Genomic DNA, 19,298 nt, shown 5'->3' on the forward strand with positions numbered 1-19,298 from the left:
TCCAGGTTCAATAGGATTAGTGTAGACCCTAAAACATAGGCTGCTGTGATCGAACTAATCATCTAAACTTCCTTTACAGTCAGTGGGAACAGGTAGACACTTTAGGATTAAGTTAATTTAATGTCATTTGAATATACTCTTCTATCAGATGAGTCACACTTTAGAAGAACCTGTTCTTTCCAGTGACTTTAAAGGGCATCAGAAGTGATGTTACTATGTACTTTGCCCTTAAATATCACATTCGGAATTAGTTATTGCTGAGGTACCTCATAGTGTATTATTCAGTAACCAGTTAATGCACTGTATATATACAAATATGTATATGTACAGACCTAAAGAAAAAAACACAAACCCCAAACCTAGTACAGTTACATGTATATTGATACATCTATATGACTTTATAACAACATATGTGACTATATATCACTGTATACACAAATAGACTAGTAGACTTTTTTCCCTAAGAGAAAAAAAAATCTTAGCCCATAATAAAATATAGTACATTTGTATACTGATATATCTATATAAATATAAGTGTATGTACAATTTGCCTTTAGAGCTTTCTTTTTGCTTTTTTCTCCTCAAGCTCAGTTATTCTGAAAATCAACATTATCTTGCCCTTTAAAGGCCTTGAATGAATAATAATCTTAGGAAAAGTAGTCTAATCCATTTTAGAGGCTTTTTTAGGATCAGATGAATCACAGTCTGGAGGTATTTTTTCCGCTCTCCTAAGTACAAAGGGTTTGTAGGGTGGCTTGCGTAGCCTTGAACAGCTACCTGTTAGATTCTTATGTGAATGCAGATAAATATCTGCCTAAATAATGCAGGTAGTATTTCATTATTTTAAGCAGAATAATTTCTATTTAAAGCACAGAGAGAACAATGAAGCAAAACATTTAAGTCTTCTTAGAATTACAATAGTAGATTAGAAACTCAGAAATAAGAGCCAGTGGAATAAGCTTCATGTGTGTTTTCTTCTTGTGTATTATCAGCAGCTGAAGGATAAAACATTTAGAAAAATATCCTAAATCATAGTCAGTTGATGCATTCCCTGCTTACTTAGAAAGATAGATATTTTAGAGTGTCAGAATAATCACCAAGCCCCTTAATCTATTCTGGGAACAGAAACCGGAGGTAGCAATTGTTTTGGCCACAACTTTAACGATATCTAGAAAAAATGTCATACTTATTTACACATTGGCATTGCTGCCTAATTCTGTAGGCACTTAAAGCTGGCTAAGATGCTGTTTTGTCAACCTGAGAGCTACTATCACCCTTTTGGAAAATTAATGTTTCCCAATATCTAGTTTAAACCATCCCTGGAACAACTTAAAACCATTTCCTCTTGTCCTATTACTTGTTACATGGGACAAGAGACTAACACATGCCTCATTATAACCACCTTCAGGGAGTGGTAGAGAGCACTATGGTCTCCTCCAAGCCTCCTTCCCTCAGCCTCTCCTCATAAAACTTGTGCATCACATCCATCACCAGCCTAATTTCTGTTCTTTCCATACCCTCTAGCACTTCAATGTCTTTTTTTATAGCGAGGGGCCAGAAAACCAGGACGTTGTTCAAGATGCGGCCTCACCAGTGCTGAATACAGGTGGACAATCACTTCCCTATTCTTTCTGGCCACACGATTTCTGATAAAAGCCGTGATGGTGTTGGCCTTCTAGGCCACCTGGGCACACGGTTGGCTCACATTCAATCAACAAATGTAGCTAAGTGCTTTTCCACTGGACAGCTTTCCAGCCACTCTTCCTCAAGCCTGTAGCATTCCATGGCATTGTGACTCAAGTGCAGGACCCAGCACCTAGCCTTGTTGAGCCCCATACATTTGGTCTTACCCATCAATCGAGACTGTCCAGATTGCTCTTCTGTAGAGCCTTTCCTGAAGCAGATCAATAGTCCCACACAACTTGGTGTTATCTGAGCATGTACTTGATCTCCCTGTCCAAATTATTGATAAACAGAACTAGCCTCGGCACTAAGCCCTGGGGAACACCACTTCTGACTGTCTGCCAAGTGGACTTGACTCCATTCACCACAGCTGTTTGAGTCTGGCCATCCAGCCATTTTTTTTACTCAGCAAACTGTATGCCTATCCAAGCCACGAGCAGCTAATTTTTCCAGGAGAATGCTGTAGGAAATGGCGTCAAAGGTTTTACTAAAGTCTAGGTAAGACAATATCTACATTCTTAGGCACACAACAGATTGAAAACTTCATTTCCTAACACAATGGGCTCCTCCAATAAGTTAACTAAGATAGGCGTATTGCTTAGTCATACAAAGTTTCCTTTGGGTTGATGACATTCACCTGCATGTCCCTGATAACTTGTATGTATCTATTTCCAAATAATGATCAAGATAGTAAACATTTTGAGACCTAAACATTGAAGCTTCTTAGTTGTCATCTTAGCTTCTAGTTGTCAGTTGCTTCTTGAATAGCTGTTCCAGAATAAAGCTCTTGCTTTCCTGTTTTTATTCTTGCAGTCCTCTTTATACAGTGTCATTTACAGGACTGGTGAAGATAGCCTGCTCTTTACTATGTTATACAAGGACACAACCTGCTGTCACTACTGTCCTGGAAAGCAGTTCATGGTTCTTTTGAAGAACTCAAATTTCTCATTTCTTGGATGATGGTTAAGTAAAAAGTGGGTATTACTATTATTCCCTGTTCAAAAAACATTTAGACTCCAAAGTGGTTTGAATGCTCTGCATAGTATGTGAACAGATATAGTTATCAATCTAAGCTCAAATGAGGGTAGAATTTGAGATGCTGGTGTGCCTGGAGTCCCCTGTTTTCTTCTGCTATGATGGCTTTCCATATTTCCTTCCAAGCACTTTCTTCTCCCCCGCAGCTTTGACAATACGAAAACCACTTTCTGTGCAGTATCTCTGTTTTTCACTGACATCCAAGTTAGATCTAAAACAGGCATTTTCAAAGTGCTTTGCTTTACTTCGTAAGGAGCTCTTCACAGAACAGCTAGTATGAATCTGTGAACAAGCGAACAAAACTGAAAATACCAAAAGGCAAATGTTTAGAGGGGAACAGTGAATCTGTATAGGAGGGTAAATTAAACTAATCTCTCTTTTCATTTATGATAAGCATGCCTATTATAAAAGATTCTCACAAAAATAGAGATATCTGTCATTGAAATAAAAGCCCTATATTGAAATAACTTAATGAACATAGAAATAGTATCATAGAATCATAGAATCATAGAATCATAGAATCATAGAATCGTAGAATCATAGAACAGTTTGGGTTGGAAGGGACCTTTAGAAGTCATCTCATTCCATTAACATGATAGAGAGCTCTTGAGACAGAATATTGATTAATACTTAATTGCATTTTTTTAATAACAAGTTTTTAAGCCTAGCTTTTTTTCAGTTGCTCATTATCTACATTTTGCTTTGAAGAAAGAAATAAGGATTTCCTTAAGTACTTTTCATGGCATTCATCGCTTGCAAGAGTGCTGAACTATTTCAAAGATGTCAGTACATCAGTTTTCGTAACACTACCTTTCCATGAGCCCTACAGTAGGCAAACTGAGCTAGATGCTATAATGAACACAGTAAGGCTCTGTGCCAGTCTAAACAGTTTATGCATGGGTTTTTGCTCCTTACTTTACTTTGCTTTAAATATAAGTCAAAAGCACAAGCTTTTCAGAATTTCTGCCAGAAAAACTCCAGGTTCTTATGATAGATATAAGCAGTATGTAGACTGTAGGGACCCAGAAAAATTCAGTCAACTGTTTTGCCTAGTATCACATGGAGTTTCATGACATGGTAAGTAACAGAATCCAGTTCACTAGGTCCTTGTTCAGCTACCCTAACACAAAAAAATATTCTGTTCCTTTCTTTGGTTCTTTGCCTTGTTTACTCAAATAAACACTAGATATCTTTTATGGCAACCTTATTCTGACAGAATTTGTTGAGATCAAACATGTTTAGAGAAACATGATAACTTTGGCAGATCTTCTAACAGAAAAGACCAGTTTTGAAGCTCACATTCACATCTCGTTTTGTCTAGCTCCCTTGTTCATCTTCTTTGCTTATTAGGTTTCGGCCAGCTTGTCTATGCATTCCTCTTGGGAGCAGGATCACAAAACCCTCCATTCTCAGCTTCCAAAGCTCCTTAGTTTTCAGCTGCCTTGTCTCAGGCACCCTGCATAAGGAGACTGGGGAGATTCCAAACTTATCTCCATTTTTAAAACACTTTCATTGCAAATTTTTTCCCATGCATTCACCCAGAGACAGATCCTCAGCTCACCACATGTTTAATCATATACAAATGAAATCTTATAAGCATTGGTCGCAGACCAGCAAGCTTGGTGTCTTAGGCACAAGATTCAGCCAGATACTCCCCTCCTATTTCCAAATGCTGGCATCTCCTGTGGTGTCCATATAACAGCTTCTGCTTTGCTCTGGGTCCAGGCAAATCCCCTCGTGTTGTCAGACACACAGGCTCCTGGAAGAAATGTTTGAAGACAGAAGAGGAGGGCGTGATCCCCAGCTCAGCAGAGCTCAGCCAGAAGGGTTGGTCTGCTAGGATAGCCTCAGCTCATGACACAAGGCTGTGTGCAATCCACGTGCTCACCCTAACCAGCAACCATACGGACAGCCACGAGGTCTGTGTGAGAAGAGGAAACTGCAGAAAGTGTGGGAGCAATCATTTGTTGATCCTCATAACAAAATCATAAAAAACGTGTGAATAGAAAAGCAACGCATTATTTAAAGACTTGATCACACTTCCAGACAGGCAAAGAATGCCTTTTGTAGGTGGTTTAAAAGTGAGTGTTACCTGTGGGTGTTCATTAAACACTAGCTTGAAATGTCTTTTCTTGCTGCTCCAGTAGAAAGGTGACTTAGTACAACAACTATAGACATCCTATTAGATACAAGTATATACTGTTAGAATAATCTACTTTCTGTAAATTACTGTAGAGAAATTATACCAAATGAAAAGTTTTAATAACAAATTTGTGAAAGACTACTCAGTTTTTCGAGCTAGTATTATGGAAAGCTTTTGTTCATTATCTCCTGAATGTCCATATTATTGACAGATTTTACTCCAAAATTACTTCTGACTTTTAAATATTCTATCCTTGAGTTGTTATTGATTAAAAAGTCACTTGTACCTGGGATAAGTAAGCATTAATCTACTTATATGCAATTAATGTACTTGCAGTAAAGGAGTCATCTGGTTTTTCAGTTTGGTTTTGTTCAGGGGAAGGGGCTTTTCTTTCTTTCTTTCTTTCTTTCTTTCTTTCTTTCTTTCTTTCTTTCTTTCTTTCTTTCTTTCTTTCTTTCTTTCTTTCTTTCTTTCTTTCTTTCTTTCTTTCTTTCTTTCTTTCCTGTTGTTTCCTTGTCAGAGCTTCCATTTTGTTTTTATTTCTTTTTTTTTCTTTAATGACTCAATTTCTTTTAGCTTAGTTGAACTCCAAGTTACTAGCCATCACACCAGTTTATCCATAAAAGCACCTTACAGTACTGGTAAAAAGACAACCAGTGACACCTTATAAATAGGTATTTAAAATTATAGAAGGCTCTTAGAGAAAGTGACTGAAGATAATTTTACCTGAACAGTAACAGCTGAAGTGCAGCCACAAAAAATGATTGATTGCTACACAAAACGTATCCTTGCATTCTGCATGCAAAGTGTGCTTATTTGTCATATTATTTACACTGTTCTTGAATTTCCCTTGTGAAAGTATCCTTTCCTAGATTCAATATTAAGACACAGAGGATATAGGGAGTGGCATTTATGTTTATATTTAGGACCAGAACATAGGTAATATCAGGGATCCTCACCATTATCTGGATGTTCTTCGTGGTATAAGGCTACAAACATGTTTTTCTTAATTTGTATTATTAAAATTTAGTAGATTTAGTAATGAATTTTCTTAGGAAAAAATAATTTGAGAAAAAAATTTAATTTCTGTCTCACTGAGCTTTTATTGCCATTTGTAGAAGGACAATACAAAAGCTGCAATTAGAATTTGCCTGTAGCAAAATAGCAGAATATCGACAAGTCAGGCACAGTTCGAAAAAAGAATTCTCCACATTTGTTATATTTCTCATAACAAAGGTAGAGCTGTGTGACATTGTTTCTGCTATTCTATTCATATCATTTTGTTGCTAAATCAGCTACATTACATTTGGGACTTCTAGTCCTTCAAGAATCATGATTTATAGAAGACTAGTGGACTGAATTAAGCTCCTACAACACAAGGACTTAAAAAGGCACACTTTAGTAATTTTTGTTCCTTTGCTGATCTGATAGTATTTGTTTAAACTGTATATTTAGAATTATGTCCGTTCAGTAAAATATTCTGATTCAGGTAAGACATACCAAAGTAAAAAAAAAAAATATTTTTATTCTTGCCTTCTTTCTCTCTCAATACATATATATATATGCACAAACACATATATATGAAGTTGAAGTTGTTAACAGCTTTTAAATTTACCATTATATTATAATACTTTTTTAGAAAACTCTGTTCTATTAATACATTATTCAGGCAATGTTAAGATGCATTTTAGAATTAATTGTGTAAAAGATACACAGCTAATAAGAACTTATAGTTACATAACTGGAAAAGTTACAAAACAATCACTCTTGAAGGCTTGTCGGAATATACACAAGTTAGGAAATATGGTTTTAATCACATGTCCCAGTAAGCACTGGGATTCACTGCTTTCTCAGTAAGCACTGGGAAAACTCAGTGCTCAGCAATCCTCTGAATCTTTAACTACATTTCCTGGTCACAGCATCTGCCTAAAAGCAGGAAAATGGTGAAGGGGGAAGATGTGCAAACACGCTAATGTTCCATTCTTTTTCTTATGCATTTTGTTTAAGCTTAGATGTATAACATAAATTTGTAATTAGTAGAATTGTGTCTTTTAACAATGATGAGTTGCACTAGGACATTCTTTCTTTCCTTGTTTTGTTTTTAAGTAATTGGTTCACTAAAAGACCTGATCATGCTTTGATTTAACTAGACAGAAGTAAAAATCATTGAGAGAAAAAAATGGAATTAAATGGTGTCTAAGATGAATGGCATTTCTGTATCTTTCAGAGCTTCTTACACAGCCAAATGGAAAGAAGGCAGACAAAATCTCAGGAGCAATGGGTAAAAACACCAGTTGAAGACCTGTCACAAAAACATTTCCTCTCCTCAGTAAGATGTTCTTTGGAAGCCGATATAAGGAGATTAAGATGATGGATGATGACACAGTCTAAACAGTACGCAGTAATTTTGTGGTCATATGTGTAAGGCTGAAAGTCACCTGAAACTTTTTCAGTCTTTGTCTCCACAGTTTTGACATTTTTTGTTACAAATAGAGAAGATGACTGCTTGAGAATTATATAATACATAGAGAAATTTCTGTTATTTATTAACGCTCTTCTCTTTTTCCATATTTCTTCACCTGTTGGCTAATAATGCAAATGGATTATAAGTTTTCATTATCTGGGCTTGTCTACTTGCTTCTATATGCTAGTATAATTGGAATACTCATATGGGTAAAATAAATTGTAATAAATGGTGGTAGAAATTTTATTTTTCATAATTTATTTTTCAATTTGTTTATTTTTATTTGTTTTAATTTTTAAAATTTGTTTATCTGTGGCAAACCACTGTTATATTTTATCCTGTGTGATAAGGCTGCTGGGAAGGAGTGTACTCTCAATAATACTGTTCAACAAAAGCAAGTGTGAAGGCTTCTGTCTGGGATGGAATAACCATATCAACAGGGTGGGCACCAAGTGGATAGAAAGCACTGTCAAGGAAAAACGGCTGATTGACAACAAGTTGAATGAGTTGAACTCTTATAACAAAGAAGACTGACAGCCTCACATATGTATTAGGAGTAGTGTTGCCAGCAGCTCCAGGGAGGTGAACCTTCTCTACTCAAGACTTGTGAGATCACATCTCAAGCATTGTGTGCAGTTTTGATCTCTTCCACACAAGAAAGACATTGACTGATTGGAACAAGTCCAGTGAAAGACCAACAAGTTGATTGAAGGCTCATGACATGGAAGAAAACACTAAGAGAACTGTGTTTATTCACCCTTAAGAAAATAAGGTGAAAACAAAGAGTAACAAGAAGACAGAGACAGACTGTCTGTTCCAAGATGCACCAAGACAGAAAGAGAGGCAATAGATGCAAACTTGAGCAAAGAAATTCTGATTAGGTATAAAAGGAATTTTTTTTTCTAATAAGGATAGACAAACACTAGAACAGGTTGTCCGAAGATGTTGTGGCATTTAGGTCCTTGAAGATGTTCAAAGCTCAACAGTACAGGTTCCTAAGCAACCTGATCTTATCAGGCTTACTGTGAGCGGAGGGTCACACTAGACCTTCAGACATCTCTGTAACCTAAAGTACTCTATGATGCTATTAAAGGAATCCGTGCCTGTTCCTTAAAAAACAGGAACTTACTGCTTACAAATGGTAACAGTCAGTACCTTTCTAGTTTTGTGCATAAAGATCAGTGAATTTGTGCTTCCTCAAAACCTCTTTTGATTCTGCAAATTGTAGTTTTTAAATTTATCATTCCACTAAGGTTGCTGTAGTGTACATTCTAGTTCCTAGTCTTGATAGTAATATGAGTTCTCTGACTCGCATTGGCTGTGAGTTGGTATCGCTATGAAAACTGGGATCTTAGTATACAGATTTCATTTGGAGAAGAAATTTTCTGATGCATGAAATTTATTCATATTAGATTTTAATAGACAAAATAGATTTGGGAAATCGCATTATGCTGATTCTTTACAGTGTGGCATTACATTGTCTACTTCATTCACATACTTATATACAATAAGGTCTTTGAAAGTCTGCGAATCAAGTATTTACGCTGAAGAAAACCGATTAGCATAAGTACGTTTTGATCTTGCCAATATCATAACACTGCAGATTAGTTATATCTAAAGTGATATTATTATCTCTTATTATACTTATTGTATATACAGACATTAACATTAGACATCCCTGCTGGTGTATTGCGCAATTTATTGTTCTTTGTATGAGCTGATTTGATGGATTTAGTTCATTGAGTGAGTGCTTTGAAACTGTGATATAAGTATGAACTGTTGGCACTACACAGACAGATGAATACTTTAGCATCAAGGACTCTAATCTCAAGTCCCACTAGAATCAATAGGAATTTATCATCTGAAAGATGCAAGTTCCTGACAGAACTAGGTCCTTACTGTCTCGGGACTCAGCCAAAATACTTTTCATCTTGTGAAAAGCTGACAGAATTTCTCCCCAAATAGAGGAAACTTACAAAGTATGATTAATACTACCTAGACGGAGATCTTCTGAAACAGGCATTGTATGTGATGTTACAAGCAGCAGAAAAAAAATTGGTGGGACAATGCTATCACCACATAGCTGGTGCCCTGTAGCAGATGGATAGTGAATAAAAGCAGTGTACCCGTAGCACTAATTAACTTGTGGTATCATACTGCAGAACAATCTAGAAGAAGAGAAAATATTGAGTAAAGCAGATACAAAGCAAGAAAGATGGGACATAAAAAGAATTGAGGAATCAAAAGGAACAAAGTATTTTTCAAGGACAAAGATGCTTAACAAAACAGATCAACTTGGCTAGAAAAATAAACCATTAATCTAAAAGCAAAAGAATGTAGTAGAGAAAATTAGATTGAGTATATATATCCTCATAGAGATAAAGGCAAGATGGAAAATGTGAGAAGAAACAGAAAATTGTCATCTTTAGGTATTTGACTCTACAGTGATGTAGGGAAACAGAAATGGTTTATCTTGTTATCTTGTATCTTGTAATCTTGCTTTTTCTCATATGTACTAAACTGCAAAGCTGGACAGATTATAATAATGAAGAAGGAAAACTTGGGAGCTGATGGATGACAACACATACAGTTGTAGTTAGCTCAGCAATATAAATAATAGTTCCTGACAAACATTGTTAAGCCTTACCTGCCCTTTGGTGTCTATATCAAAAGTTGGATTCTGAAATAAATATGCAAAGCATTGCTTTTTTTGTCACAGATAGAGGATTTTTTGAGCTATTATACTTGTGAATGCAAGCTGTAAAATCCACCCTGCTTTTTGTTGACGCTATAATAAAAATTACACTCTATTGGTGTAATTGGGAATGGGCTAACAGTGAATCCAAGTGTATATGGCTGTGAACTTGGGGGTAGCTTGTAGGTAGTTTGGAAGGTTGCACTCATTAGCTGATCTTTTCTCATGCAGGAAATGCCTCCTGTTCATAAACCCTCACACTGGCTCATTTAAACTACATTTACATTATCAATTCTATTGGATTAATTTCTGATCCACACAGAAATTAATAAGAGCCATCACTTGTGGCTCTAGCTTTCATAATGCTTTTAAGAAGAGCATTACAAAATTAAAATTTTGGTTACTTCTTATTGGAGAGGATGTTAGAGAGAAAACCAGGAGAGAATAACACAATAGCTTGGCTCAGTGAGGCTGGAACGACACACTGAAATTGTTGATGACCATAGAGTGCGGGTGCTACAGTCAGCACTTACCTTGCTTGGGTCAGTGAAAATGTGATTCTAAAAGAGCTAGAAGTGTCTGTTTTCAGCAGGTGTCCTCTTCTGTGGCTCCCCTAAAGTTGGGACAGAATACTAGGGAAATTAACAGGACCCTAAAAAATGACATGACAAAACCAGCAGAAGAGATGACTTCCCAGCAGAAGAGATATCTAAATCAGTCTTAATTTGTATAAATTGGCTCTATTTTACGTCTGGACCTCTACTTTCTGCTATATCTGTCTTTTTTCTGGGTTGAATGGTGGATGAACACATCTCTGTTGGAGGTAGCCACACCTCACAGCTCACAGACCAGACAGAAACTATTGGGATGGGAGCAGTTTATTTGGAAGCATATGGAAGCAAGTCTATCTTCCTCAGCTAAGAAAATCACTTCCTATTTAGGCTGGAGATTTAAAGTTAATTTGACAAAAAAAAAAAAAAAAAAAAAGTAGTATTTGGCAAGCAAAAAAGACTTTGAAGTAGTTTGTGTGTTTTGATTATCAAATTCTTCAGAAACACTGTATCACATAGGGTGCATTTTCTGGGGTTCATTAAAATAATTAAATTATGAAGAAGAGTTATAAGCATCAGATTACTCATTTACTGCATAGTGGATTCTGCTCTCTCTTCATCGTGGTTGCGATTGCTTCAAAAGTTTTAGACTTCATCCAGGTGTTTTACAGTCCAAAATATGATGGCCTGTCATCAATTGCTTATATACAAGATAGTTTGTATAAACTCATAGTTTGACTGTGAACAATTCAGTTCTGCTGCTGTTTTCATGGTGGATGCCCAGTGAATACTGCAAGCAGTACCTTGCGCTAAGGTCAATAACTTTTCCACCTGTAAAGACCGACTTCTTTACATTTGTTGGTGGCTTAAAAATTGTCTGAGTGCAGGACTGCCTGTGCCTGCAGGAGTTTCAGTGGCTTCTGGCTAGCAATGAGAGGGGCAGGTTTAGCAGTGGGCATTGCTCACCCCCCACCCAGCCTTCATCTGCCGGTGGGGCAGCTGCCACAGAGGGAGGTGAAGAAGGAGGTGCAGCAGTCAGTTCTGCCCCCTCACCCCCCCACCTGACTGCCCGGGAGCCCCCAGACCTCCTCAAAGGAGCTTGCATGCACAGCAACACCAACCCTCACATGCTAATGAGGCAGAGAATTGCCCTGTAAAAAGACCTTGCCAAGAAGGCATGGTGTGCGCACCCAGCACCCCAACAGAACCGTTCTGGAAGAACTAACAGATCATGCGTTCCTGAAGAATTGTTGCTGAAGGACTACAGGACCCCATGTTCCTGAGGAAATGTCATGCCGCATTGGAGTGATGAACCTTTTTTTTTCTCCCTTTTCCCCTGCTACATACTTTTTTTCCTCTTTCTTTCTTACTTATCTTACTGTGCCTTTTTTTCATTTCCTGGCATTGTGGTATGTGTCAGATCAAATCCAGGTTGTGTTTGGTGGCCTTGACTGTGTTCAGGGTATCAGATTGTAATCTGACCAGACAGAGGTCTGGTTTTGCAACTTTCAGAAGTTGCCACCCAAGTACCTGGTTTGTTATTTTGGCTGTGTCCAAAACAGACACTGCATTTGGTTTTACCCTGGGAGATTTTTTGATCTATGATTTGTCATGCAGATATCTAAAGACCCTCCCTCTTCAACTGTGCAAGTCAGACGAGAGCTCAAACACTAGTGGTGTTGGGAGCCAACTCTGACACCATCTTACAGTAAAAGTGTTCCTTCAGCTACTTTTGACCACTCTGCTACTTGAAAACTTAACAAGTTTGTTTGCATTGTTGTCCTCTGCAATACATTTGAAATCAATTTTAATAACACTTTTCTTTTACTTATGTTTCATTCCATTGTGTGTATGCTCATTGCTAGTATGAGATGCTAGTATTTTCCACCTCATTGGTGGTTTTCTTAGAAATGCAGTGCTGTAGAAAAGAAAGGAGGTAAGGATCAAAGTCTCTCATTATTGTTCATCAGTACCTTGTATGTGTCCCCTATTTTACACAAGCATGTAAGTATGTATGCATTTGTGTGTATGCACATTATTTATGGTAGAAGAAAATAATTGTTTATATTAGAATTTACATGTCATTATGAAATAGTATCTGCCCATCTTACAAATATAAGAATACTGAATTTATCAAACTATTGAATTATTTATTTAAGACATGGTTAAATGGTGGACTTGGTAGTGTTAAATTAAAGGCTGGGCTCAATTATCTTAAAAGTCTTTTTCAACTTAAATTATTCTATGATTCTATGATTCTATGATTCTATGATTCTATGATTCTATGATTCCATTTCAGTGTATCCCTGAAAAAGCAGCTGAGGGAAGTATTACATACCAAATTTGTCACTGAGAATATGCATGAATGTGCTTTACAGTAGCAAAATCTTACACAAGCACTTCAAAAACATCAAGAACTGTATTTCACAAAGAATTAGTTCCATCAAGTTACATGTTTCAGGTTTTATTATCATCCTCCATTGAATTTTTTGACATGATAGTGATATATATCAAATTAATATCCATGCAGCGAAAGCAATGTCTTATTCCTAGGAACGTATTAATCCTTGAAATTGTCTTTAGTGTTATGAATACCCAGTGTGTTACTGATTTGTATTTGCCAACAAATTTTGTTAGGTTACAGCCTTTAAAAATATTTGTACTGAGGAGTTTTTTAGTATTGAATCAGTAATATTTATATTTTTCCCTGATATATGCTGATTATAACTTTACAATATCTGAGTTTTTGATTTTCCCTCCTTATTTACAGCATTTAATAAACCCTTCTAGCTCTATTAAATCAATGAAGGTCTGTTCACCAGTTATAGAGAGTAGGATTCATTTTTAGTAAATAAATATAAAAAATATAGGGGAATATCAATCTATCTATTGATCTATTTATTGAGCTACCTTGTTATCTACAGGACAGCACCCAAATACATTCTGGTTCAGTCCTATGGCATCAATCACCTTGTCATGTGGGAAAACTAGAGCAGAAAACACAAATACATCTTTCAAAAATCCTTGCTTACTTCACCTGCCTGTGTTGTAAAAGATCACACTACAAGTAAATACTGTAGTAAAACAGAGTGAATGTAAATGAAAAAGCAATGTTCTTTGTCTACCAAAGAGAATAGAAGAATTACTGCAGATAAGTAGGGGCACTGAACAGGCATAGGATTCTGAAACTAGATGCAATATTAGAGCATTTCCCCTCTTTCTTTTTTCATTCTGCTCTCCATCTTCTCATAGAGATTGTGACTGTCATTTAACTTCCTTTTTAGTACCTTTGTTTTGACAGGGTATGTGGGATGATTTATGTACACTGCATGTCTGGTTTTGTTTCTCTTTGTTATTCCACAAACCACCTCTGTCCAGCTTACAAGCTTGCATTCCCTTAGTGATCAGTGATTGACCAATTGTTATTTGTGGCTATAACCCCAGAGCCCCTGCTACAATCTGTGCCTGTATTCTCAAAGTTGCTCTTAATATCTTGTGTACTTACGGCACCAAGTTACAATCTGTATTGTATCTATCTTGATAGATAGGCGGATATGTTGTACTTACTGGGCTGTGTGATATTGTAATTATGGTTTTCTTTTGTCCGTGTTAGTCTTGTATTTGATCACTACCTGCTGTGCTGTCAATTTTCTCACAAGTAGTTCTTGGCATAAGGCTGAGGTTGAGCAAATGGAATCATGAAGAGAGAAGGATTTCTGGGGTTTTGAGTGAGTATAATAGTGTGGAAGGAGTTGACTCATGGCATATACTGAATTGATGATAGAAATTAAAGACAATTTTTTTTGCCAAGACTGTATTCAGACATTGGAGAAGGTAGGTAGAGTAGCACACCACCTGGAATACACTGAGGTCCCAACAGCCTCTTCCTGCTCATGATTTTCCCTTGCAGAAAAATTGGTTACTATCAAGGAGTCAGGATGTTGTTATAATCTAGTTTTGGATCCGTGATCATAAGCCAGGAAATCTGTCCTCTTTCACTGCATATTGTATCAGAGATAATAATGGTCCATTGTAGGACATGATACGTGTTATAAACGAATTATATATAAATACACATATAGTTAAAGTATTGTACGCTCAAATTTTAAAGTAGTGAATTAGCTTAAGCAACAATTCTTTGCCAGCTTGTGGTGAGAATGTATATGACTGTTTGTACTTAGCTAGTCAGATAACAGGCAGGGAATCAGATTACAAAAGTAGAAGAGTGTTGGAACTGCCTGGTATTTACAAGACCTTGAAGAGTAGCGCAAGGAGCATAAGTAGCCAGGAAAGGTGTTATGAGAACAGGGCATGCTGTTGAATTTGCTGGTAGCATGGGACAAATAACAAGGTGGCACTCAGCCTGCTCACATGCTGGCCACGCAAGGGGTGAATGATGCTGCTAATGCTTTTTGCAGTCCCTGGGAGGAGGATAAAGGAGCTGGGCTGCGTGGGTGAGGGTCAAGAAGGATTACATGCACATCTGGTTACCAGGGGACGCCCTGAAGTTGCAGTACTTATCGACTCTGTCTCTGATCCAGGCACCATGCTCCATCTCCTTCTCCTGCTCAGTGATTGACATAAATTCATGAGTCGGTAAACTGACAAGTTTTCATGTAGTGAGGTGTAATAGGTTACGCTATAATAATGTATTTGAACAATAAATCATATTTGATTGAACTTTGATTTAGTGATCCTGTCTTTGCACACTGGTATCTATAAATGAACATAATAAACATATAAAAAGAATGACTGAGCATATATCCTGTCCCAAATTCTGGGCTAGTTAGTACTCCATCAGAGAACTGAGATGATTTCATGGTAAATAAAATGGGGAAAAAAATCAGGAGTTTACGAAGTCCCACATTAGTGGAGGTTCTGGAGCTATTTAGCCATTGAGTGATATTACACAATTCAGGAGAGTGCATCAGTCTCTGCTAGTGATCAGACACTCGTGTTGCATTAGTCCTCTCAATCTGCACTTGTAAAATCACCTGGTTTTGCTGGAGGATAGAAACAGGGCTATCAGAAGAGTAAGAACTTGAAACGTGACTAGTTTTCTGGACCTGCTATATGTCACCAGGAAAAACATCTCACTTCGCCTGACTTTGTTATACTTTTGTATTATGTAAATCATGATAAGCAGCAAAATATCAGCTCCAGAATGATAATGTCACTAAAATTGAATCCAATGTTGATATGGAGTGGTTAAAAAAATGCTGCTGTCCATGCAGAGCTCAAAAAAGGTCTTTGGCATTGATATGCTGAACATTACAAAACGTAATTTACTGGCAGGTGGTCCACAGAGCAGGGTTCACAGCTCACAGATGTCCTCAGGAAATGTTGACTACATAAATACAGGATAGGAAATAACTAGATTGGTAGCAGTTCCTCAGAAAATAATTTAGGTCATGAGTCAACAGTATCATGCTGTTTATAAATAAAACAAGCGTCATAGAGACATATATGAACAGGAAACCATTCTGACCAAAAAAAGAAAAAGAGAAAGAGAGAGACGGAAAGGAAGAGAAAGAAAGAGAAAGAGAGAAAGGAAGGAAGAGAGGAAGGGAGGAAGGGAAGGAAGGAAGCAAGCAAGCATTACACATACACAGAGATGACTTCCAGTCCTGAAGATGCTCGACCTTTAAGAACATAAAAGGCTTTCAAAGAGTAAGAGAGTAGTCTCTAATAGCAGACTGAAAACAAGAAACAGGTTAAGCTACAGCAGGATACTTGCCAATAATAAGGATGGTAAGCATTAAACAGACTGCCCAGCAAAGTTATAGTCTCTGTCATTGGAAGTCCTTAGAAACAGGGTAAGTTAATACCTGAAAAGAAATAAATAAGGGAAAGATATATGGAAATAGACAGGGAAAGCAGAGACAGGAAGTTTGTTTTCTAGATTGTATTTTTTTGTGAAATTGAAGATCTGACCTTTGACCCAATTTCAAATATGTGTGTCTATATCCAGTGACGATTTCCTAAAGAATATATCACTCCTGGTATCTAGGATCAGACTAAAGGTTTAATAATTTTTAAAATAATATCCTAAACATGATCACAGAAAATCATTCTTTGCTTGTTTCTTCTCTGTCTTCATGTGGTCCAAATGTGTTTGCTCAAGTGGTGTGTTACATGTATGTCCTCACTTTAGTCCCAAATCTACTTGTTAGGGCACTCTCATGAAGAGCATCCATCTTCCTCCTTCTGGCAGAGGATGATGTTGAATTTGGTCTCCTGGTATTTGAGGTTTGGATGCCTATTCTGGATTATTTTGTGATATTGGGTTATGTTAGTCCCAAATCTGTTGTCTTTACTTTCCGATCATTTTATTCAGTATTACTGCTATGTCAAATATTATTTTAACACTAAAACTGCTATTCAAATACTGATATTTTTAATGACATTTGCAGACATTATATTGAAATATCCAGGTTTGCAACATTTCTTAACACTGCCAGGAGTTATAGGTTTATAACCCCAAAATATTTGACATTATAGTCAATAGCTTTTCTTTACAGATACTCAAAATTAAAATCTGATTTTCATAAAGCAAAAATTTCAATACTAATTTCCATGAAAAGCTGAAGTTTCAAGTACTACGCCATTTCCAGTAATATCCTTGAACTCAGCTTTTCAAGTAGGAAATCTTGCCTATTTCCTGTGGTCAGCATAATGAGTTAATGCTTTAAAAGTGCTGAGATAAAAACTTCTTGATGTCTCAGCTAACATCCTGAAGCAAACAGAGTATGTAACAGACAAAATATATCTTCTCTTTTGTATAACTCAAGAAGCAAGGGCGTGTGGTCATTAAAAAAGGAAAAGGAATAAAATTTAAACAAACAAAAGATAAACATTCATACTGTGGTGGCGATGATTCATTTTCAAACTCTTCTTTAAATTCTGACTTTGTTTTCTAGGGTGACCTCCTCCCCTGCACCTGCTTGTGTGACATATGTAAATAAAAATGTGGAAGTTATTTACTTAAAACAGTCTTGAAGATTCATTCACATCTTACATATATAAATATATTTATATTACATCTCTGAATATGCAACTGTTTCCAGCTAAGCTGATAACTGCACAATGATAGTGAATCCCTGAGTTACAGGGCAGGCAGCCAGCACTACATGCTGCAGGCATCCCCACTGAGGCTGATAGACTGAAATGCAGCTTCAGTGTACTGAGCCTTTCCAGTGCTATTGGAATGTGGATTATGGGAGTTTCTTTCACTTGTATTTGCACTGATGGATACAGTATTTGCTAGATCAACCACAGTAGAGGATGACCAGCTCCACAGTAGTCTAGCAGTAGCTGGTATTGCAGAGGAATTCCAATTAGTCAGGTGATGATCAGCTGCAGTCCCCAAGGACTTGGCTGCCATTTCTTCTGCACAGCGTTCTTTCACTGCTTCAGAGAGTTTAACTGTGTTCAGTTCTGGGCCCCTCACCACAAGAAGGATGTTGAGACTCTGGACCATGTCCAGAGAAGAGCAACGAAGCTGGTGAGGGGGCTGGAGAACAAGTCTTATGAGGAGCGGCTGAGAGAGCTGGGGCTGTTGAGCCTGGAGAGAGGAGGCTGAGGGGAGACCTTATTACTCTCTACAACTACCTGAAAGGAGGTTGTGGAGAGGAGGGGGCTGGCCTCTTCTCCCAAGTGACAGGGGACAGGACAAGGGGGAATGTACTCAAGCTCGGCCAGGGGAGGTTCAGGCTGGATATCAGAAAAACAATTTTCACGGAAAGAGTCATCGGGCATTGGAACAGGCTGCCCAGGGAGGTGGTCAAGTCACCTTCCCTGGATGTGTTTAAGGAACGGGTGGATGAGGTGCTTAGGGACATGGTTTAAAGGAGTGTTGGGAATGGTTGGACTCGATGATCCAGTGGGTCCTTTCCAACCTGGTGATTCTATGATTCTATGAACTGTGACACCGCTTACGTTGGTGGATGTAAAAGATGCTGCTTGGGGCCAGTTTTCCTGTTCAAGTGCAGTAGTTTAGATAATGAGACCTACTGTACTGTATTTCTCTGGATATGAATCAGTAAGTTTGTAAACAAAGAACTGAAAAAGATGAATTTGGCAGGGAGAGACAGCTGAACCATTCTGCAATCCTGGTGCCTTAAACGTAAATGTCAGAAGGTTTCTTATTTACATAATAGCAGATATTTTAGGTTAATAAATTCTGGGGCTTCTGTAATGAAATGATTCCTGTAAGACATTGGTCCAGTCAGTACCTCCACTTTAAACTTTTCTATCCAAGATTTCACTTCTTTCCCACTACAAAGAGAAACTTAATAATGTATTGTCTCCAAGATCCTCCATTTTATTTTAAGGAACTAATTTGAGTAAGTCTCTTGATAAGGCAGTGTTTCTTTGCAATGCTATGCCTTTATGCTTTGACACCATTTACAAGGGGAACCTATTCAAATGTTGGTATTAAATCTCTGGAATTTTTATTCAGAAGTTAGCATGGAAAAGGATTGTTTCTAGTTTGGATTAAAAAGCCAAAATTAATATTAGAAAATGTTACAGGTTTCAGCAAATATACCGACTGTTCAAAAGAGGAAAACTTTCACAAAACATCAAATAACACATTTTCCTTCAGCACTACAATTTTAAAAAGTCGAAATATGAATAAAGCAATAATACAGAAACTGAAATAATTTATCTTCTGTGTAACATTATACTTATTTGCTATATTGTAAATATCCTTTGAAATTAAAGGAA

This window comes from Cuculus canorus, chromosome 1, assembly GCF_017976375.1.
Source record: "Cuculus canorus isolate bCucCan1 chromosome 1, bCucCan1.pri, whole genome shotgun sequence".
In the NCBI taxonomy this organism is placed as follows: Eukaryota; Metazoa; Chordata; class Aves; order Cuculiformes; family Cuculidae; genus Cuculus; species Cuculus canorus.